Source organism: Daucus carota, chromosome 4, assembly GCF_001625215.2.
Source record: "Daucus carota subsp. sativus chromosome 4, DH1 v3.0, whole genome shotgun sequence".
NCBI lineage: Eukaryota > Viridiplantae > Streptophyta > Magnoliopsida > Apiales > Apiaceae > Daucus > Daucus carota.
In genome coordinates this window covers 10,950,255-10,974,074 of record NC_030384.2, presented here as the reverse complement: position 1 = coordinate 10,974,074, position 23,820 = coordinate 10,950,255, and the positions used below count along the sequence as shown (strand labels likewise).

At 33.9% G+C, this 23,820-nt stretch overlaps 1 non-coding gene across 1 annotated transcript; it reads right to left on the bottom strand.

The window, feature by feature from the left end:
- Positions 1-23,542: 23,542 nt before the first annotated feature.
- LOC135152513 (small nucleolar RNA R71) lies at positions 23,543-23,649 on the bottom strand. Its single transcript, XR_010291688.1, has one exon. It is a non-coding gene; the product is annotated as a small nucleolar RNA R71 (small nucleolar RNA).
- Positions 23,650-23,820: the final 171 nt, after the last annotated feature.

Genomic DNA, 23,820 nt, shown 5'->3' with positions numbered 1-23,820 from the left:
TGTTCTCGTTCTCCATTTCGAAATCTCTACACATAACAAAAAACTGATAGAAAAATCATGTAAACAAATATTAACGTGAAATATTATTAGACTAATACAAAAAGTCAAGCATACAATGAAATACATGTCTCCGTTTTTACCTTGTCTAATTTAAAATTTCAGAATGAATACTCTAGATCAAACTATTACCAAAGTTGTGTAACAATAGACCAACTTGACTGTTTTAGAAAAAAACAATCACCCGTGATTCAAGCTCTAAAACGATTTTTTTCAGAAGCGATCAATTTTATTATAAAAGGTAGTAAGTCTTCAATCCTTTCCTGATGTAATACTTTTCAGTAATCACTGATTCTAAAAATGATTTAATTTAGGAACCTTACCATTCTTAGTTAAAACAAATAATGTGTATCGGTTATGTATCGTAAAGATTCCCTAAAAAAGAATTTTGTAAAATCTTCAGAGTAGTTGTTTTATTTCACAATCGGATGAAAACAATTGATGAACACATCAATATCATTTAACAAATCGGATGGAATTCAAATAAAAAATTAATGATCTAACGTAATCACACATATTAATGAATATAATTAATAGTAGATCTTATCAGATAAAATTCTATAAAACAATTCCTGGTGACTGGAATCTTTCTTTTTCTGTAATCATTGGACTTTAATTTATCTATCAAATCTTTTTCAAGATAAATTTATCTACAATCCTGGTTATTTTGGTTCATACAAAAAATAAAACCTTACTAGAGATTTATATCAGTCGTAGGTGGAACAGCAGATTGAATATGCAAATGTTCATTTAAAAGTAAAAACAAGATTGTTTAAAAAAAAAATTAGACAACCAGATGGGTTTAATTCATACTACAGACCAAAAGAAATTTTTTTTTATTTGCGTAGTATTTCTAATCTTTATTAATTTTTTCATTAACTCCTTAATATGATTTTAATAAAATATGAAAATTTATTGAAATTTAATTTATGTACTATTATTATTTATATTCTTGTGTTGTATGGTATTCTTGATAACATAAAATTATTTATGGTTATCTTAGGTGTTCCTTTAACTTATCATCTCATGTCATCCATTATTTTTCATTTTTTAGATTCTTTATCATGTAATAGTCTAAAAAGCCTCTCTCAATGCAGTTCACTGTTGTAATTTAATAGCCCTCCTTTTCAGACAGATGATATATATACTCCTCATTAAACGATGAACAAAAAATCATAACTGTCCCGTTAAGACAAAAATTAAAACACACCAAATTCCTTCTTTTATTCCTCTTTTGTTTCTAACAAGCTATATCATCCTGCGCAGAACCCCTAAAAGAACTTTACCAAACTAAAAACATAGCAAAGCTTCGGGAAGAATGGCTAGGAACTTGCGTTCGTCCCAGGTTATTGATATAGGTACAATAACTATCAAGCTTTATATGTTACTCAGTTTAGGGTTTTATTTAGCATCGGTAATTTGTCTATATTTTATTTCAGCATGTCCAATTGATCCAGAGTAGCTTAATGATGATCAAGCTGAGCAGTACTTGAGGTATTGATCTTAGTGTGTGTAGGCAATTAATTTGTTAAGCTAAAAGATCTTGTCATCCTCTTCATATTTCTTCATCTTATTAGGCGTTTGTGGCTATTGTTCGGGAGGGAGAAAGTAAAACACTGTCTCTATATAGATCCCCTTGTCATAAAAGATTACCATGACAACATAAAAGGAAGGGAGAAAGTGTTGAGGTGTATGGTGAAAAATAGATTTTTTGAGAAGAGATATGTTTTTTCCCCATATGCTTGTGGTAAAGTACTAACTTATATTCAAATTATAATCGATTATTTTGTGCTCTGTTTTAATAAGTTATTTGCAAATGTTTTTTTTTCCAGGAATCATTGGGTTTTAATGATTTTCTGCAACCCGTGTAATGATCTCGAAGTAGAGATCGAAAAACCGACTCTTATCCTCCTTGATTCTTTAAAGGATTCTCTTACTAAAGATGTTGTAGATTTCATCCATGGGCAGTGGTTCATTATATATGGGTATTTTTTTGTTTTTATAATCTAACTCATTTGGCATATTAATAGAATGGCATGTTTCCTAAAAATTAGGATGTTGGTATGTCTTTACAAATTTGCAAAGATTAATTGTTCAGCGAAGATTGTGAAGAAGATTACTGTATTAATCCCAGAGGTATATTTAGGTACCGAATCAGACGGTTTTGTCTTTTAAACATTTAAGAAACTAACTGATTAAAAAAATGTTTACCCAGGTCCCGAAACAAAATGATGACAAAAGTCGTGGATTCTTCGTGTTGTTTTATGTAACAATGTTCTTAAAAATGTGTCCACCAGTGTTCTCCGTGAAAGACCATAATCCAAGTTTTGTAAGGCTTTTTTGGTGTGTTAGGTCCAAAGTATCGTAGAAGGGGGGGTTGAATACGATACTCACTACAATTTAAAATTCTTTCGAATCTTGCGGATAAATAAATTGCAGTCCTGTAATGGGTTTCGTGTTCCGGATATTTATTGGGTCGGTTTCTGAGGATATGAAAATATTAAACCAACACACAATATTTTCCAAGGTATATCTGTATATTGATAAATACCTCGAAGGTGCTACAAATCCAAACCCGAAGGTTGGCTACAATGACCACTCCTCTAAATATTACAAGCCCTATCCACTACAAATATTTATGGTACAAAACTAGGCTAGGGTGTGTGTATATTTGAGAGAGTTTGTGCATAGCACTTGGCCATCCATCCCGAAGGATGATGTGAATTGTGAGAACCACAATCACATATTTATAGGCTTTCATAAACTAACCATGGTTAACGAGTTCGTCCTGGACGACTTGAGTTCGTCCTGGACGAGTTAAATTGTCCAGAAATAAACTAACTCCTCAGCAACTTGAAGTGGCGCCAATTACACATATATATACACATATATATATCACAAACTTGCGCTTGGATATTTATATATGTGTACACATATAAGTGGTCAAAGGTTGCGCTTCCAGGAGGTCAAACAAGGCGCCTAAACATTGCTTCACTGTAGTGGCACTTAGACAATCTTCAAGAAACTTGCACTTTGCCCCAAGGTGAGAGTGAGGCGCAAACTTTGACTTAGAGTCAAAGGTTGCGCTCACAAGAGCTTCCACAGTGTCACAGTAGATATGACTTAGAACAATTCCAGTAGTTGCTCTAGTGAAGTGGATGGGAGTCGCAACCTTTGACTTAGTCAAAGGTTGCGCTCATTGCAGTGATGACTCCACTGTAGAACACTGAGTGTACTTAGAAAATCTAAGTGTGGACTGAAGTTGCGCAAGAGCATTACAGAGGAGAATTGCCTTGGCTTCTCAGAGTGAAGATATCTAGCGCAGGTTTTGACTTAGTCAAACCTTGCGCTAGAGAGGCCAATCCATTGTCTGGTACTTAGAACATATTCTGAGAATAAGTCGGTTGACTTAAGTCAACAGTTGCGCCTCCAAAGGGGTTTCCACTGTAGTAGCACTTAGAATAAATTCTAAGTAACAAAACTTGCGCCATTTGAAATTCTCCCCTTGATATCTCACAGTTGACTGAGATTGACTTGAGTATGCTCCATCCATATATTTATATTATATTCATAATATTATATAAATATATGTATAAATAAAGATATATATATAGATGTATATAAATAATATTTATATAAACATATAGTAATATATATATATACATATATTTAAATATATTCTCATATATTTAAATATATATAATATACATAAAATTATATGTAAATATAAATATAAATATATATAGGGATATATATATAATTATCTATAGATATAAATATACACATATTTATGCACATAATATAATATATATATATATACACTTAAATATATAAGTGTTTATGTAAAATATAAATTCATATACTATATACATATATATTTATTTAAATATATATACATATAAATATACATATACATATGTTTAAAAACATATATACATATATATTATATATATTATATTTAATTAAATATACATATATACATATATAATTATATTTGTACATATACAAATATATAAGTGCACACATATATAAAATGTCACTTCCTGATATGGCTTTCTGTGGAAGCTTTGACATATGGCATTTGAGCAGTAAGCTTTGGCATAGTTGGCATTTGACTTGGCTTGGCTTGGCTTTGGAACAAATGACTTGATATGACTGGATCAATTCTTCGATCGATAAATACTTTGCAAAGCTCCGTACGTGCTGACGCTTAGTGCACTGGTCTGGTTCACAAGCGACTAACACTGAAGTTAAACATTGTACCGTCTTTGTCAGCAAACATTGATCAGTCGGTTCCGGATTAGTTTATGCTTCAGTTTGTTGATTATAAATAACCAACCAAGATATCCTGAAATATCTTGCTTCAGGGGTTGCACTGAAATCTTTCGAGTACTTGGACAACATCTTCATTGCTTCCACAATCTTGAATACTTCAATCTTTATTCTTCACTGAGGCATGAACATATTAATGAACTTCTTCCAGTGAACTTATTCCTTCAAGACTGTAGATGGCTTCTTCAACCTTTGTCTTCGTATCTTCCGATTCCGGTGCAGGCGTAGTGTTATTTACTTGTCCTGTTCTATTGTTGAGTTATCATCCCTATGTAACAGATAGGGTTGTCTTTACATTTAGACTTACAATCTCCCCCTATTTGTTTGTTAATCATAACAAGCAAATCCTCTGGAGGATAACTCAACTAACACTAGAAAAAGTAAAGTCCTGGACTAGTAAATAATGCTACAAAGTTTCTGGATCATATAATACATTTCCAGATTTCATGAATAGAAATAACAAATGTGCATATCACCTTTATTTCTCTGGTTCTTGCTTACCTGCCTGAAAATCCTCATAGTCTGTCTTGAAGAGAATTCAAAACATTCTATTATGCAAAGAACAATCAGCAGCTTCATTGAATTCTTCAGTGGTAATGAATAAGTTCTGGTCTACCACTTACTGAAGAATAATTGTATCACCTTATACTTCTCCTCCCGTTACCTTGATCAGGTTCCCCTTAGTGATAAGTAGTTGTCTCCCCTTAGATGAAAGAAGAATCTCCCCCTCAGTAGTACACAGCTAAAGAGTAGTTTAATCCCCCTTAGTTGTAGACAGTAGAAGAAAGCTAACTTACTTTTTCTTCCCCCTTTCATATATTCTCCCCCTAAATATATTCTCCCCCTTAGTTGTGGAATCCTCCGAGGATATGTGGTATCAAATAGGTCAAGGAACGTGTACAATACTTCCTGTACCAAAAGATAATCTCCCCATAGAGAATTAAACAACACTAAAGTAGGGTTCGAAGAAAGGGTTCTGAAGAAGGGTTTACTTTAATTGGGTTGGTCCCTATGCTGAAAGAATAGGTTCCAAACGGAAAAGTAATGAATAAGAACTGACATTCCAGTAACAACATCCACTTCGTCTTTAGGTATAAATTTGGTAATTAGTAGGTGTCTCACTAAAATGTTCTGCAGGTGTATCACTCAACACTCAATTTTCTCTCGGTTTTTGGGTAAGGGTGTCACTCACAAGTTCTGTAAGTGTATCCCTCCACACAAATACTGAGCTTCCAAAATGCTGAGTACCTACAAGAAAATCACCTTAGCCACCCTTAAAGGGGGTCACCGGTGGTGCAATGGGAGTTCGTAATTCCCAGTCCCTGCAGACTCATCAGATAAATCTGAATCATGGTCCACAAGTTGCCAACCACTAAGTGGCTTATCCAATTAAGGATCCAGAGTTGTTTGCTCTAGGAGGTTAGACAAAGGCTTAATTATGGCAAAGGCCCAAGTCCTCCTCAATGTCTGTGAAGACACTTGATTCAAGAGAATCATCAACCATAAGTTCACACCGTGAAATGGAATGAACCGTAGTTGCTTCTGCCAATTCTTTCAATAGCTTGTGAGCTTTCAATACCAATTATTATTATATGTATCTCACAAGTGTTTCACTCTTCTCAAAATCCTATGTGTTTGCACTCACTCATGCTCACATATTTCTCATTCTGATATATCACTGGTCCTTCTCAGAATCTCACCAAGTGTTTAACTCTCAGTGTTTGGCTCACAGTGTTTCTCTCAGCACTCAAAGTATGGTCTTCTGTACCTGCATGAGAAAATCACCATAGCCCCTTCAAGAGAGGTCACTGGCGGTGCAATGGGGTTTCGTAAATCCCCTATCCTCAACTGACTCATCAATAAATTGACTCATAGTCAGAGAGTTGCCGATCTCCTATAAATAGGAAATCCATTCCGATTGGATCCAGATCTGTTCTTATCTGGGGAGGGAGACGAGAATCCTGAAGATTTGGCAATTGAGATCCTCGTTTCCTCCTTACACCTGTAAAGGCATCAACCATCTTATCTACCGTAAAATGGTAAATGAAGAAGTTGCTTCTGGAACAAAACCTTTAACCTTACTGTGCACTCTCTTGTATTGTGTCCATAAGATTTTTGTTTAGGCTCTTCATCAGAGTGATTACTGATGATGTGCTTGACTCAATACAAGATGCTCTGGCTGACGAGCGAATTTCAATGGACTCATCCTGTTGAGAGAATGATTCCAGAGACTGTTTTATTGCCTTTTCAGCTCTATATTCTTTTGAGAGAATACAGATGAGATACAGTTACCTCAATTTTGAAAACACCTTTTCTCCTTGAGAGGTAGAGCTGTGGGTACACTATCCCTCACATCCTTATTTGCTGCAACAAGTACAGTTTCTCCCTCATTGACCTCTAGTCTAATAAGTTCCTTATTACTCCATGGGGAAAGTTGGGATGTGTTCTGAATTTGGTTTTATAGTCTGGGATAAAGATTGTTGGTTTTCAACCTTATGACTATCTAGGAAAGCCAAGAGGCTGACTAAGTTCCAAAGAACAGAATGAGATATAAATGCACTTTAGAAAATCTTTGATTTTAAATGAAAGCAACTGCATTTAATCTTTTGAGAAAAATGAACCAGTTGTAACTGTAAAATAATTTTCATAAAGAATGACAATCACAACCGATGAAAGAATCGAAGTTTTCCATTAAAAACTGGTTTGAGTACGAGAGTCTGAATCTATGCATAAAAAGTTTAAATGAACTTGTCTTTGAAAAAAAAAGACACAGACTCCTGTTTTTCACTACAATTTAAAAAGGAAAGAAAATATATGTGCTACAGTGTATAAAGCGCTCGCCACAATAATTAGTGAGAAGGCATCATACTAGCACATCGTCAAAACAGACGCTACAAGTGACAAAGATCACCAAGTACATAAATACAAGATAATCAATGTCTCGCCTTATGACGCTACATGTATAGATGCAAAATATTCTAAGAAATATTTATGAAATAGAGTAGTGGATACCAATTGTTGAAATCAATTGATAAGAAAATTTCTTTGAAGAAACTCACCACTCCAGAACATAAATATGAGACAGAATAAAGATTTTGGTTGTCTCCCTTGTACTCAGAATATTAAACACCTAAAATATATTAGCATTGGTGGTTTTAAGAAATATGCAACAATATTTCACCAGTGCTAATACATCACAATCAATTCACAAATAAAACATCAATAAAGCATCAAAAGTAGATACCAATTAAATATTTCAAAAATGAATTAATCATGCTTCTATTATTCTATCAAAGTCAATCATGAAACAAATAAGCATATAATTGTCATGAATCACAATCTAACTAAGATAAAATAATAATTACCTACGCAATATCATATAATCATCACATCAGCATATAACAACTAAAATCATGACAATCATACAAAGATATTCGCAAGCCCGAGGGAAAGTTGAGGAAAAGTTCACGAGTCCTATACATGTAATCATTAAATACAAGTAAACTCACACAACTCCTCGCAGAAAATATTAACAATTAATATTAGTCATCTACATATAAGCATGCAAAAATATCACTAACACTAAAAGTATCACAACTATATGCAGTTAGACATTAAATAAAATATCAATTAATAAATCATCAAATATCCAACACAAATAGTTATGCTTCAAATATATAAACTAATATAAATGGATTCAGCCTAGAGAGAATCTAAGTAACTCCAAAAATACTAGTATATCATGACTAAATTCTAGCTAGATTCAAACTAGATACCAATTACTGATACAAGTCATAAGTCTAGAAACAAATAAGTCATGCTTCAGATTTTATACCTATAAAAATGAATTCAACCTAGAAAATAATCCTAAGTATGTTCACAAATACAGATATATCACGACCAGATTATGACAAAGTTCTCTACTAGATACCAATTGTTAAAGAGGTATAGATCAAGAAAAATAACATAATTAAGTCATGCTTCACGTCATCCCTAATCATTTAAATCATGAACAAATAAGTCACTTAATTGTCATGCAACACAATTTAAATAATTTGAAATAACAAATACTCATGCTAAAACTGAATAATCACCATCTAAGCATGCAAAGCAATAATCATGGCAATCACATATAATAGCAAAAAGCACGAGGTACTGGATTTTAAATAAATTCACAAGTCCTATGTATAGACAATTTAATACTCATGAATTCATTTAAGATATACGATAGACATGCTCATGAAAGAAGTAATACCTTATAGAAAATATAGTATGTGATCTACTTGCAGTGAAGTAAAGTGATAAGTTGAATACCTCTGAGACTTGACATTTCAGTTGATGTACCTATCTTGTACTGATCAAGTCCAGTGGTTGTTGGCATAAGTCTTGGCAGGTCTAGAATCTTCCAAAATGCGCGTATTCAAAAGATCCTTGACTTCCTTTTATTGCCATCATTCTTTAGGCTAGCTAGTAGACCATAAAGAATTGCAACTTTCCAACAAACTCATCATATCACTAATCTGCATTCACTTAGCAATTATCTTGCACAAGTGACGTTAGTCCATATATAAAATAATCATGGTATCACAGCACAGATAGTCATATTGTGTGTGCCTTGTATCATGAGAGGTAATATTTTGAATACCAAATATGACTCTAGCAAACAGATATTAAAATAATATGCTAGTCAGAAGTCATACCATGTTCGTGACGATCATCAGGTGTTGGATAGCAACTCATAGAGAGCTGGTGAAGAAAGAGATATACAAATTCCGTTGGATGTGCAACTTCAAAGTCCTTGAAATTTTGTATGAAGCTTCATCTTCTAGCTCACTGTAATATCCTGAACCCGAGTCTCGTCAATGGTGCTTTAGTTCAATCATGAAGGTCATTGAGTCTCCTAAGATGTAGAGTCCTGAACTTGAAGATTCCATTTCCATCATCTTCATAATCTTCTCTTTTGTAGTAACCCTAAGCAACCAAATTGGCTTGTCCCTCGTAACAGAGCCAAAAACATCCAGTTGGAATCTAAATACCCGACAAGTACTAAGTACTTAATTGTCATTAGGTCAGGTATTAGAATCCGCACAATCTGCTTTCAAACTGATTGAGATCATCTTGATGTGCAATCACTCAATCTGGATCCCTTTAAGAGCTTCTGAATCTTCCTCAAGTTTCACTTCAGATTGAAACCTAAAGAAACAACATTCTCTGAGAATAGCTCTCCCAGTCTTCACTTCACCATTAGGAACATTTAAGAACTAGAACCCGGGAATGATATTGACTTCAAACCCTTTGTCTAAGCAGATACGTTCTTGAATTGTCCTGTTCATCTCCAATGTGGTGTTGAGTTTGACTAGTGGATCCACCAAATGCTCCCCCTAAGCTGTTGCTAGGATTTCGTTAATAATCCTTATCCTTGCAAAGAGATTCTGCTTGGATCTGAATCATTATTATACCAATACTATCACCTTTAACAGCTTGGAGCACAGTGTCATTTAATGTCCCGTCCAGACTTACAATCACCTTCTGTTGATTAATCACAATCACCCTGTAGACTGTAGACTCCATTGAGTAGCCAAGGAAAATATTCTTTGAGCTTTAGATGCAAGACTTTCAAAGAGGCATTTTCCTCCAAACACATACCAGAAGATAGTGTTTGCTTCTGATTGGCCACTGACAAGAATGGTGTCTTTCTGGATTTATCAATGATCAGGGTTCATCTTGATCAACCTCTATTTGTGACGTCTTGTCCTTCGAACACATATGAACAACACAAAAGAGTCTAGAGTAGTCAACGATCATCGCAAAAAGATATCTGGCTTTGTTGTAGATATAACATTAACTGATTCGTAGAAATCCATATGTACCATCTGAAGCGGCTCAGTAATATTGATCATATCTTTGCTTCTGTGCGATGCTCCTTCGACTTCCCTATTGACATACCTCATAAGCTTCATCCATATAGAATCCTAGATGAGGTAGTCCTCTCACCAATTCTCTTCTTACGAATAAAAAGAGCTTCTTGTTTTGACATACAAGTGTGAGAGTTTCATGTTCCATAGCTAACACTCATCCGATGAAGCTTTACTATCGAAATAGCTCACTCCATCTTCAGTTGAAGTTCCATATTAGCTACGAGCAGATTCACATCTTTCCTGATTTGAGATAAAGCACTATTCCATGAACTGACATAATGTGCTTTCTCAGAGAACAGTCTGATACTCAGAATTTGTGTGCTTTGACTCTTCCAAGAAAGATATGCTTCCATGATGACATTTCAGAAAAACAGGCATGTCCCACAAGAGAATCTTTGTTGTCATCTTTCAAAGATTATTGACGGAACTGCTCACACGATCACATTTGCTAACAGGGTACTTTTGGTGAATATATGATTTCAGCTACTCAGCAAACAGAGCGCCCCAAAAATCATATGGAACATATGTAACCTGCAATCACAAATGGAAAGAGTTCTATGGTCCCCAATCATAACTGGGTCCGAATGGATTAGAGATTTTTCTTTAACAGTGGTAACAACAAAAGCAACCTTAACATGCTAATTCTTATCTAGACATTGCCCTAATGTGATTCTCAAACATGCTTTTCTAAAATCAATGCAAGTACAAATACATGCATTCATGACATGAAAATAAGCAGACATGATGTTGAATACACATGGCAAACAATCAAAGATAAGACAAGAGCAAGACAGGCAGTTATGCAATTCAGAAGATTCAGTACTCTCTACTTAAACCAATTAACACAAGTGCAACAGGTAGAATTACAGATATTCAATAATCTTCTAAGAGCATAAGGATCATGGACAGATAATCACATCATCAATTCATATTAATCCCAATCTGTTGTTATATGGCATTATACTATCTCTATTACCTAAGTCAGTTTTAGATCTAACATGAAGTTCTAAAAGTTCTACTAACATAAGATAGACATTCCATCATAGAGCAAAATAAAATCCTTAACAAACAATTCAGATTAGATAAGCAAATATAATTGTACTAGGGAATCTGAAAGTAAATGTTTCAACAAAGTTATATATGCTAGGATCATAACCCCTAAAACTAAGAGTCGTGTTCCAAAGGAAAGCTTCTAATCTCACCATTGCAAATAATCAAATCATAAATATTCATACACATGTTAAGAATCTGCTAAAGACACATGCACAATATTATCATCAAACCTAGTTACTAGAGAAGTCATCTAGCATACTAGTTTAACATTATCTATTGTGATGCTATCATGCTTGTGCTTGTGTGTTGAACAATTCTACTCAGAAATTTATAACATGCTTTGAATATAAAGAAATATGTATTGCATAGTTAGAAAAAAATTCGTACCTGAGATGTGCGAGTTGATTCATCTTCAGAGAATGCTAGGATAGCCAGATAACCATAATCATCCTTCTCATCAGCAACTGATCCATCTCACACCTTTCCTTAAGTAGCATAAGAACTTGTTGTGATGCTTCTTTCAAAACATCCACTTGAATTTTAGACAATCCCTATCATCCTTGTTTGTCGAGGCTTCAATATATATAGCAACCCTCCTTTGCTAAAGATACCAAACAATATTGTGTGTACTGACCAACTCAGTTTTCAAACAACCTGTCGAACTGAACCCCGAAGAGTCACCACTTGAAACCAATGGATTCCATCTGAATCTGCCATGACTAAACCTCTCAGACAGTGTTATGCTAATCCTTGAAGTTATGTCCTCACATTCTTCAAAAGTGTTAACTTTCGTCGATTTGAGCTTCCTCAAATTCAGCAGTTACAAACTCTTTTGTTCAATCCTAAGGTTCTTACATAAATGCACGAAACTGATTTGGTGCGGTAGTAACTCGATAATTATATCCATAAACCTCCATAGTTCTCTGTCTTTGATCTCAGCTGATTCCAGATAGATTTAGCATTGATACAATTCACTGAGTAATTGTATATCCCTGAATCACTGAATTAGATTGAAATCCCTTGAAGATTCTTCTGCAAAAACTTCTCTTTTCCTACTACCAGTGGTGCCATTCAAAGTTGACATTCCGAGCCCTGGAAAGATGCTTCACTGCATATCTAGCAAATTCCCATCCTGATCTGGTGATCTGATAATCAAGTCGGAGTAATTACTCAGATCAAGGCCTGAAGTGCCTTCTTCAAAAACCACTCTTAGTAGTACCAAATTAGTCTTCAATAGAATCTTCTTCGAATCACAATCAGCTTTGTCGAACATAGAAAACTGCTTCTAATAATCCTTTGAGAAATCAATTGGATTGGGTTATCAATGTACTTCCATTACCGGTTCTGAGAATCTGGTATTTGAAAGCCCGGTGTTTGTCTTGGAATCTATCATCCTGATCTGTCTCAACTAAATATCAATCTGATTTGTCTTGGAGTAGAATAATCAAAAAGGTTACGGGACACTTGATTATTTAAACTAAGTTTAAATTATAAAGAAAATAAATTTAAAAATAAGTTTTAAAAGATGAAAGAAAATAAAGTATAAAATAAACTTAGTTAAATCTATAAAGTAAATTTAATTATATTTAAAAAATAAATTCAAATAAATTCATAATAAACTGAACAAGTTTAGAACAAATTTATTTCAAATTCATTTAGTAAATATATTAAAATTTATTAGATAAATTTAATTTTTGAAAATATTCAAGTGTCTCGTCTCCGATTAAATCATAGCTTCCAGAACAAATGAAATAGAACCCTTGAACTTGAACTTATATCCATAATCAGTTAAATCCTCTTAAATTTATATCCAAGATTTTAACTTAAATTTAAATCATAAACTATACAAATTTAAATAATAAATTTATAAAGATTTATGATAAGCTTGGTAAAGTCTAAGAGTAAACTTTACAAGTCTAAAATAAATTTAAACAAATTTAATAATTGAATTTGGTAAAGTTTATAAAGTAAATTTAATTAGGTTTATAAAATAAATTTAATTAATTCATAATAAACTCAATTAATAAGTTTAAAACAAATTGAATCAAATTTCTAAAATAAACTTATTAAAATTTAAAATATAAATTTATAAGTCCTGGTCCAAAGTTCAGTATCCAACAGATAATTCTTGCTTAGGCCTACGGACAAATTCAGCAACACAAACCGAAAGAACATTTCCCCTAATCAAATATCAAAAGCTAGGTTCTTGATTTTCCGTACGATAAGGATCCTGATTTGTATATCAATCAGCCTGGCTCTGATGCCAATTGTTAGGTCCAAAGTATCGTAGAAGGGGGGGTTGAATACGATACTCACTACAATTTAAAATTCTTTCGAATCTTGCGGATAAATAAATTGCAGTCCTGTAATGGGTTTCGTGTTCCGGATATTTATTGGGTCGGTTTCTGAGGATATGAAAATATTAAACCAACACACAATATTTTCCAAGGTATATCTGTATATTGATAAATACCTCGAAGGTGCTACAAATCCAAACCCGAAGGTTGGCTACAATGACCACTCCTCTAAATATTACAAGCCCTATCCACTACAAATATTTATGGTACAAAACTAGGCTAGGGTGTGTGTATATTTGAGAGAGTTTGTGCATAGCACTTGGCCATCCATCCCGAAGGATGATGTGAATTGTGAGAACCACAATCACATATTTATAGGCTTTCATAAACTAACCATGGTTAACGAGTTCGTCCTGGACGACTTGAGTTCGTCCTGGACGAGTTAAATTGTCCAGAAATAAACTAACTCCTCAGCAACTTGAAGTGGCGCCAATTACACATATATATACACATATATATATCACAAACTTGCGCTTGGATATTTATATATGTGTACACATATAAGTGGTCAAAGGTTGCGCTTCCAGGAGGTCAAACAAGGCGCCTAAACATTGCTTCACTGTAGTGGCACTTAGACAATCTTCAAGAAACTTGCACTTTGCCCCAAGGTGAGAGTGAGGCGCAAACTTTGACTTAGAGTCAAAGGTTGCGCTCACAAGAGCTTCCACAGTGTCACAGTAGATATGACTTAGAACAATTCCAGTAGTTGCTCTAGTGAAGTGGATGGGAGTCGCAACCTTTGACTTAGTCAAAGGTTGCGCTCATTGCAGTGATGACTCCACTGTAGAACACTGAGTGTACTTAGAAAATCTAAGTGTGGACTGAAGTTGCGCAAGAGCATTACAGAGGAGAATTGCCTTGGCTTCTCAGAGTGAAGATATCTAGCGCAGGTTTTGACTTAGTCAAACCTTGCGCTAGAGAGGCCAATCCATTGTCTGGTACTTAGAACATATTCTGAGAATAAGTCGGTTGACTTAAGTCAACAGTTGCGCCTCCAAAGGGGTTTCCACTGTAGTAGCACTTAGAATAAATTCTAAGTAACAAAACTTGCGCCATTTGAAATTCTCCCCTTGATATCTCACAGTTGACTGAGATTGACTTGAGTATGCTCCATCCATATATTTATATTATATTCATAATATTATATAAATATATGTATAAATAAAGATATATATATAGATGTATATAAATAATATTTATATAAACATATAGTAATATATATATATATACATATATTTAAATATATTCTCATATATTTAAATATATATAATATACATAAAATTATATGTAAATATAAATATAAATATATATAGGGATATATATATAATTATCTATAGATATAAATATACACATATTTATGCACATAATATAATATATATATATATACACTTAAATATATAAGTGTTTATGTAAAATATAAATTCATATACTATATACATATATATTTATTTAAATATATATACATATAAATATACATATACATATGTTTAAAAACATATATACATATATATTATATATATTATATTTAATTAAATATACATATATACATATATAATTATATTTGTACATATACAAATATATAAGTGCACACATATATAAAATGTCACTTCCTGATATGGCTTTCTGTGGAAGCTTTGACATATGGCATTTGAGCAGTAAGCTTTGGCATAGTTGGCATTTGACTTGGCTTGGCTTGGCTTTGGAACAAATGACTTGATATGACTGGATCAATTCTTCGATCGATAAATACTTTGCAAAGCTCCGTACGTGCTGACGCTTAGTGCACTGGTCTGGTTCACAAGCGACTAACACTGAAGTTAAACATTGTACCGTCTTTGTCAGCAAACATTGATCAGTCGGTTCCGGATTAGTTTATGCTTCAGTTTGTTGATTATAAATAACCAACCAAGATATCCTGAAATATCTTGCTTCAGGGGTTGCACTGAAATCTTTCGAGTACTTGGACAACATCTTCATTGCTTCCACAATCTTGAATACTTCAATCTTTATTCTTCACTGAGGCATGAACATATTAATGAACTTCTTCCAGTGAACTTATTCCTTCAAGACTGTAGATGGCTTCTTCAACCTTTGTCTTCGTATCTTCCGATTCCGGTGCAGGCGTAGTGTTATTTACTTGTCCTGTTCTATTGTTGAGTTATCATCCCTATGTAACAGATAGGGTTGTCTTTACATTTAGACTTACATGGTGTTTACTTATGTTTTTGATCTGATGTGACAATGTTCTTGGTTAACCAGTTCATGCTATCCTATTCCAGATGACGAAAGAGTTGGTTTTCAAACAAACGAATTGAGGAATTCCGCAGATCAGTTATCAGCATTTTCTCAAACATATGTGCGGTTTGGCTATCAAGAGTAAAAATACATGCCATCTTCTGGTCAAAAAATTTGATTCTGTCTTTTGACACCTGAATTTTTGTTTTTTTAAAGCCATGTTTGAATCCTCATCAACCCGAGACTACACCATCCAGATATCTAATGCAGATACACAATTAGACATGCTCATAGAGTCATTTGGTAGCAATTGTAAGTATTTCATTTTTATTTTGATCTTTAAGTGTGTGATATGTCATTGTTAAATATATTACAAAAGTTTTAACATCAAACTGAAGTTTTTACAAGAACATTTTTAATGTAGCTTGTGCTCCTTTTCACACTTCTGATGAAATTAATAACAAACGGAAGAAGGGGCAAACAACCAAAGTTGATGAATTTGAGGTGTGTTTTCTCTACTTATAATTTTCTATATCCAGTTTTTTTGTTCTCAAAATGTTCACATAAATTGCAAACAAAAACAGGCTACTGGCATTAAGAAGCAGAAGAAAGTTTCCAAGGAAAGTTCTGAAAGGGAAGAAGTGCAGATACAGGTTGAGAACGAGGCTGATGAAGGACATAAGATTTTTACAAAGCTAAGTCCTTCATTGTTCAGCAGTGTGGTTCAAAATTTAACTCAATCTCAGAGAGAATGGGTTACTAGTACAGGTTTTGGAAGTATTCTTGATTTCAATCTTACTAGTTATCCAAAGTATCTAGGATACGGTGTCGTTAAGAGCTCCGTTTCAGATGATTGTTGCATTTTAGTGGACAAGAAGATAATAAAAATCACTGAAAACGATGTTCATCGTATTCTCGGTCTACCACTTGGGGCAAGTTCTATACCTTTCGTTAACAGCCAATCACTTTCTAAAGAGTGGAGGAAACAGTACAGAGACACTGAGGGATGTTTCAGAGTTAAAGTTATAGATGTAGTCAATGCTCTCAAGGAATCTATGATGGTTGATACGAATTTCAAAAAGAACTTCATACTGGTTCTTATTTTTTTTATCCAGGAACCGTCAAACTCTTACGTGAGGCAAAATTTCCTCGGTCTTTGTTTTGATCTTGACAAGTGTTTTAAGTACAATTGGTGCGAGCTTGTTGTTAGGTATTTGAAAGTTTCTTCTAAAGTCTTGCTACGGAACACAGAAACAAGATTCTACACAGGGTCGTTATCTTTCATGTTGGTATGTTGTTTCAAGTCTTCAGTTCTAAAAAAGCATTTACCGTGTGAAAAAAACATTATTTATTAAAAAATATCTGACGTGGTAAATATGTTTGCCAGTTCTTATTTCTGGATACCTTTGTCGGACGAAGAGCTTTCCTTCCAAAAACCAGTCCCAGGTATCTATCATGGATCAACTACAATTTGGATACTCTTGAAGAAATCATGATCCAAAAAAGTTTCTTAATAAATGGAGAGCTAAGTATACCTGAGATCGACAATTCTGCACTGGAATCCTGCCGGAGAAAGGTTTAAAAACATATTGCGTTTGTTATAGAGATTAAATGGATGTCTGTTAAATATTTTTAGTATATACTGAATCTCACTCTGAAAATAACTCTGTTTAAACTATGCAGAGTTTGACTGCCTCCTCTGAGGAAGAAGATTATGACAAAACGCTCATGCCTGAGGTGAACGCTTTTTATATTCATCTATACAACAGATAAATTCATCTTACTTATATGAATGTTTTATTTTCTCAAAAATTTGTGCGTGGTTTCTGTGTTTCTTCCTAAAGCAAAAAAAAACCACTGTGTCTTCAAAGAAGTACGGGGAGGAGCTTGTGCGGGACAATCTCCCTAAGGTTCTTTATCATTACATTATACTTGTCTGAAAAATTTGATGACTAGTTTTAATGATCATTCCATCAGTATAATTTTCAGAATCCACCAAGGGGGGTTAGGTTGGATAAGCTCTGAGAACAAATGCCAGGAATGTTCGAAAGAACAATTGATCAGGTTTCTCCTAGTCACGTCATTTTTTTGTTTTCTGAGGAAATCTTAACACTACCTCATGATTTAATGATTACACTATTCCCATTTTTGTTTAAAATATTATTAAAAGTTAACGTTAAATACTATGCAAATAAAGAATGTAAGACCAATCAATTAGGTTTTAAATTGGATGTCTAATGACCTTATTAATTCGAAATTACCTTATATGCAGGGAAATTTTATCGTACTGGAATCTTTGTTACACTCATACCAGACGCTTCAACAAACGTTCATCCTGCACATGTCATCTCCAACCAATGAAACGAGGGGAGATGCAAAAATTGAAAGTATAAGGAGAGCTTTTATCGACATTAATGAAAAGGCAAACATGTCGATGAGTTAGTTCACCCATTTGTTCATGATAAAAACTCTGACTTTTTGATGTGTTAATCTGTTTCTCAGAATTATAATATTCTGGTCATAAAAATTAGATTCTTTCCTAGCATATCGAAGTTCAAGTTGTTTTCTTTGTGACATGTATGATAAAAATTGCACTTGCTCCATCTTTTGGACATCACATATAAGTGTTTTGTGGTGATTAGCCTAATCTATGTGCCTAGACAATTCTTAATATCATATTCAAGTTCCATTTTGTGTTCCATATGATTCTAGAGAATAATTTTGCTGTGTTTCTTTTGTACTCGATGCAAAACTTATTATTTATCATGTTAGTGGCCTGATAACAATAAAATACGCACAAGTTAAATTAAAATGAAAATGTTTTTTCTTTCTGGTACAATACAACGTGGAGTAAACGATATCCCACAGTAAATAAACGTACTCTAATTTATTTTATTATCACGTTTATAATTCAGGGATAATCATCACGTATCTAGAATATTCCCGTAGTAAATATATGTACTCTAGTTTATTTTAATTATCACGTATCTAAACATGGTAATCATGTGTTGTTCACTTACAGCCGGGGGTCGACATATAAGCTTTGTAGCATTGATTATCCAAGTAACCAAGCAAGACTATATGTCTAAATTTTGAACACATAGGAGATTCGTGTAAACTAAGCAAGGCTATATGTCTTTTGTTCTAATGGATTGTAAAAATACGCAAGTAAATTATTATCCAAGATTATCGCATATACTGTTATATTACGTAAAAATTTGAATTTTTAAATTACAATGTGTACGAGACAATAATTTTAAAAATAAGGTTTTGATATAAAAATAATTTTTTTTTATTTTGGCCTAAAAAAGTACCAAGTACTTTCCCTCAGTCCTGTACAAAATTTTAATATCAACAAGTTTCTTCTAGTACAACCCCTAAATTTTAAAAAGATTCTTTAAAGTGATCTTATGATAAACCGAAGACAAAAAAAGCCGTTGAATGTTTAAATGATTTTTTTTCAATGTTGATGTTAAAAAAGTTTTTAATTTATGGTTCCGTAAGTTGTTAATGTTGGGTTCCGAGGCACAAAACGCAGCGGATATACGTAAATAAAACGAAAAATTTCGAAACCCAAGAACAGGATCCATGTATAATTATGGGCAGATTATGGAGATAACGAATCATACCTTTCAAAAGCTTGAATTTCACGAGCTCAACGGAGATCCTAGCTATCACGCTTTGTGTCTACCTCTCGGGAAACACCTCTATGGTATCCACACGAGCACGGACGGATGGACGTACTAGCCTCCTTCTCGACGATCGGAACTGCCTTGTCTCTCTTTGCTGCTAGGGTTTTTCTCACAAAACGTAATGACCTCCTTCACCATCATTATGTATTTATAATGACTGAATGAAGTCTATATATGTATTATTATCGTCCTATATAATAATACTCGACTAGGGACCTTTAAGAATATGATATATTATATAATCTCAAGTTCAAGTCATGTACTTAAGCTATATAATGTGTATCATGATTCTAAGGACATTTATTATGCTAACAAAATATCGTAATAATTTAAATCATAATAAATACATTTATTGAAAGAACAACTGACATAAAGGTTTAAAAGAATAATGTATGGCCTCTAGGGCACCTACACTAACAGTTAAGAGAGCTGTTGCAAATCAATTTTTTTAACCAAAATTTGGAAATGACATTTGTGTTTTTTTATAAAATTCTGTACTTTAATGTTTGTTCTAAATACATTTGTTTAGGAAGGAATGTTTTTATTAGGAACACATAATACAACAATAATGTTGCAAAAAAATTTGGTTTTGGAATCGGAATTTTTTGAGATAAAAAAAATTGACAAATCATTAATATTATTAGAATTAAGATATCAAATGGGATTATTAATTTTTACGTGATTTTAACATTTTTTAAAATGTATATGCATAGAAAGTCCAAATGGACCCGTTGGTTGATTTTTATGTATTATATTGATTTTTTTTTTAAGATTTAGCCAGGTTTTTTTTACAAAAAACTAAAGTCTCCGTGGGAAAATACACAAATCGTGTCCCCAAAAATTGATAATAAAAATTTATATATTAATTTCAAAAGAGAAATCAAAAATGAGTTTAATATCAACTATTTTCTGCTACTAGTATTTGCCCAAACAATGTTTTATCATGGAATAAACACCAAAAAGTCGTTTTCTCTACATCGCTTTTAATGAAAGTTTTACATGTTTGATCTTAAAGACATAATTTACACGTTGATTCGGTAAGGTGATCATGGAAGTGTGTATCAAAAAAGCCAGCATTTAATTCTAGTAGCATTGACAAAAATGCTTGCTTTTACGTAATTTATCATATAATATATTGCAAATAATTTATGTACGATTTAATTTGTTAGGTAAAGACTAATTTATGAAAAATGTTGCTACATTGCCTGTTTAAAGAAATTTCCTCTTCCTTAGATTCTAATCGATTAAAAAAAATTACCTTAAGATTCGAAAAAGTATTTCTTGTCACTTTACATTTCTAACAAGCTTTAAAAATTTGAAGATCTATTAACTATTAATTTTTCCAAATATTATTTATTGACTAATTAAATATAGAATCTAGCTGCTGGAAACAAAGCGCTCCAAAAAATGGGGGGACTATCTTGTAATACATGAACGTAATAAATTAGAATTTTAAGTGTAAATCATGGAAACAGTTGAAGGATCTTATCAATAAGATGTGTGTTTTTTCAAGAGACATTTGGTATTTTAGTATATAAAGCATCAAACTACATCTAGTAAACCGCATCCATAAGTGATATTTTCTTTCTCAAACTATTCTTTTAAAAGCACAAACTCATCATGGTGTTAGAAGCACGAACTGTTCTTTCAAAACTCCTGCAACAAAACTCATCAATGAAACAAAGAATCAGAGGGTTGGAGGAAGAGAAACAAAATCTGAAGGATAAGATCAAGTTGTTGGACATACATCGCTCTAATAACGTATCAATGATAAACACTCTTACGCGACACAAGGATGAGCAAAAAACCCTCTCACTTCATATCATCGATCCAACTAAGTTTGAACCACCAATTATTGGAAAAAAGAGGAAGTTAGAAGAAGGTGAAGGCAACAAGGTCTACAAGAATGAAGAAGAACAATCAAAAGAATAGGTTAACTAATGTACCTTTGTTTTAATGTTTTTTGTTAAGTGGAATTCATATCCACTTGGAAGCCTTCATTTTGGCTTAAATCGATGATCTGGCCTCAAGCTTTTGATGTTTTTGATTTGTTTTAGTGTTGTGTTGTGTAGGTTTCTTGGAAGGAGGATGAAGAGGGGACTCATAGCTTCAAGTGAAAAAAACGGCGAAGCAATCGGATGCACGAGGAGAAAGTTATGCACGCGGAAGCATTAGGGTGCAAGGCTGCTGTTTTGGCGCGGCCGCCCCAAATGTTGTGCGGCCGCCCCAACTCCTGGACGGGAGGCTGCCACTTTGGCGCTCCCGCCCTAACTTTGGCACGCCCGCCCCGTTGGCACGGCCACCCCAACTTTGGCGCGGCCGCCCCACGACCTGAGCGGGAATTTTTGCCCGTTTTGCCCGTTTGAAGGCCCATTCGCTGGGAAACTTAAAGGAAGGCTTGGGGGACTTAAAACACAACCTAGAAACATTCTAAGGAGGACGTGACGGCTACGGAGAAGATCTAGATTCATAGTTTTTCTTTGTCTTCTTCTAATTAGGAGATACTTTTGGATGCTTGTTTTTGGATTTGTTTCTCAACTTTGATTCTCGCACTTTTATCTTGTTTTAGACTTATTCCTATCATGTTTACATTCGAACCCATGATGGTGAGAAGTTCGATTATGAACTAATCATTATCGTGGGATTCTAGCGGATTTATATATGGATTTCAGTAGTTGATTTGCCTTAATTATTTGTGTGATGAATGTTTGATTTCTTCGTATTGGTTGTGCTTATTCTTCTTAGATGTGTAGCTAACATCTAAGTTGTGTGTTAATCTTTATTGAAGCGGCAGTGGATTTATTGATTTAGAACTTGCCATGAGAACATAGGATTATGTATTCGACATACATGATTAGTGGTGTGATTTTAACCATCTTGCATCGCCCTATGTAATCTTGATAGATAAGTTGCTCTTCAACCGTTATGTTTTCAAATTCTATAGACATATAGGGTCTAAGCATAATTGGTGTCTGTTTACCTTCTATCTTAATTGTGGATGTGTAGCAGTATGGTGCACATATAACGACAGTTAGCGTGTATCAGTCTCGTGTTATCTGATTAGTTATCAACCATTACAATCGAATAAGGGCATAACTCTGAATGAAGTTGTTAATGAAGCTAGAATCCCATGTTTTATTCTTATTAGTAATTCGCTTTTAATTCTCTTAGTTATAATTCGACTTGATTAGTTAATTTAGATAAAACCAACCAAATTGCTATTTGTCCAAGCATTGAATAATAACCATACAGTGGTGCATAAGTGCATATTTCTGAATACACTAGTCTCTGTGGGAACGAACTGAATTTTATTCTATATTACTTGTGACCACGTATGCTTGCGTGATTTTTTGTGAACAAGTTTTTGGCGCCGTTGCCGGGGACTCGGTGTTAAATTTTAGTTTATGTGCTTGTCATTAGTGGTCGTTAAATTTCACTGACTTGGATTCTTTTCTCACTTTAGTTCGTTTGTGTGTGTTTCAGGTACTTGAGTACTACAATGGGTGACCAACCACCAGTTGCGAATGATACTAAGGCTCTTAAGGCTTTCTTCGAGCCTAAAATCAATGACATTCAGTCGAGCATTATCAGGCCAGTAATTCATGCCACTACTTTTGAGATCAGACCGAGCACTATTCAGATGGTACAGGACTCAGTGCAGTTTGGGGGTTCTCCGACTGAGGATCCTAATACGCATATTCGGGACTTCATTGAGATCTGCGACACTTTCAAGTTCAATGGTGTTACTGACGATGCCATCAAATTGAGGTTGTTCCCATTTTCTCTGAGGGATAAAGCTAAAGGATGGTTGCATTCTCTTCCTGCAGGATCTATTACGACATGGGAGGATCTGGCTCAGAAATTTCTTACTATATTCTTCCATATGGCCAAAACAGCTGCAATCAGGAATGCTATCACTCAATTCTCTCAGCTATCTGGTGAAAATTTATGTGAAGCGTGGGAACGCTACAAGGAGATGCTTCGAAAGTGCCCACATCATGGGATGCCTGATTGGATGGTGATTAATTGCTTCTATAATGGCTTGGGACTTAATTCGAGACCAATGCTAGATGCAGCATCATGTGGAGCTCTATGGGCTAAGAACTATGATGAGGCTTATGAGTTGATCGAGATGATGGCTGAGAATGAATATTAGAATCCTACTCAGCGTCTTCA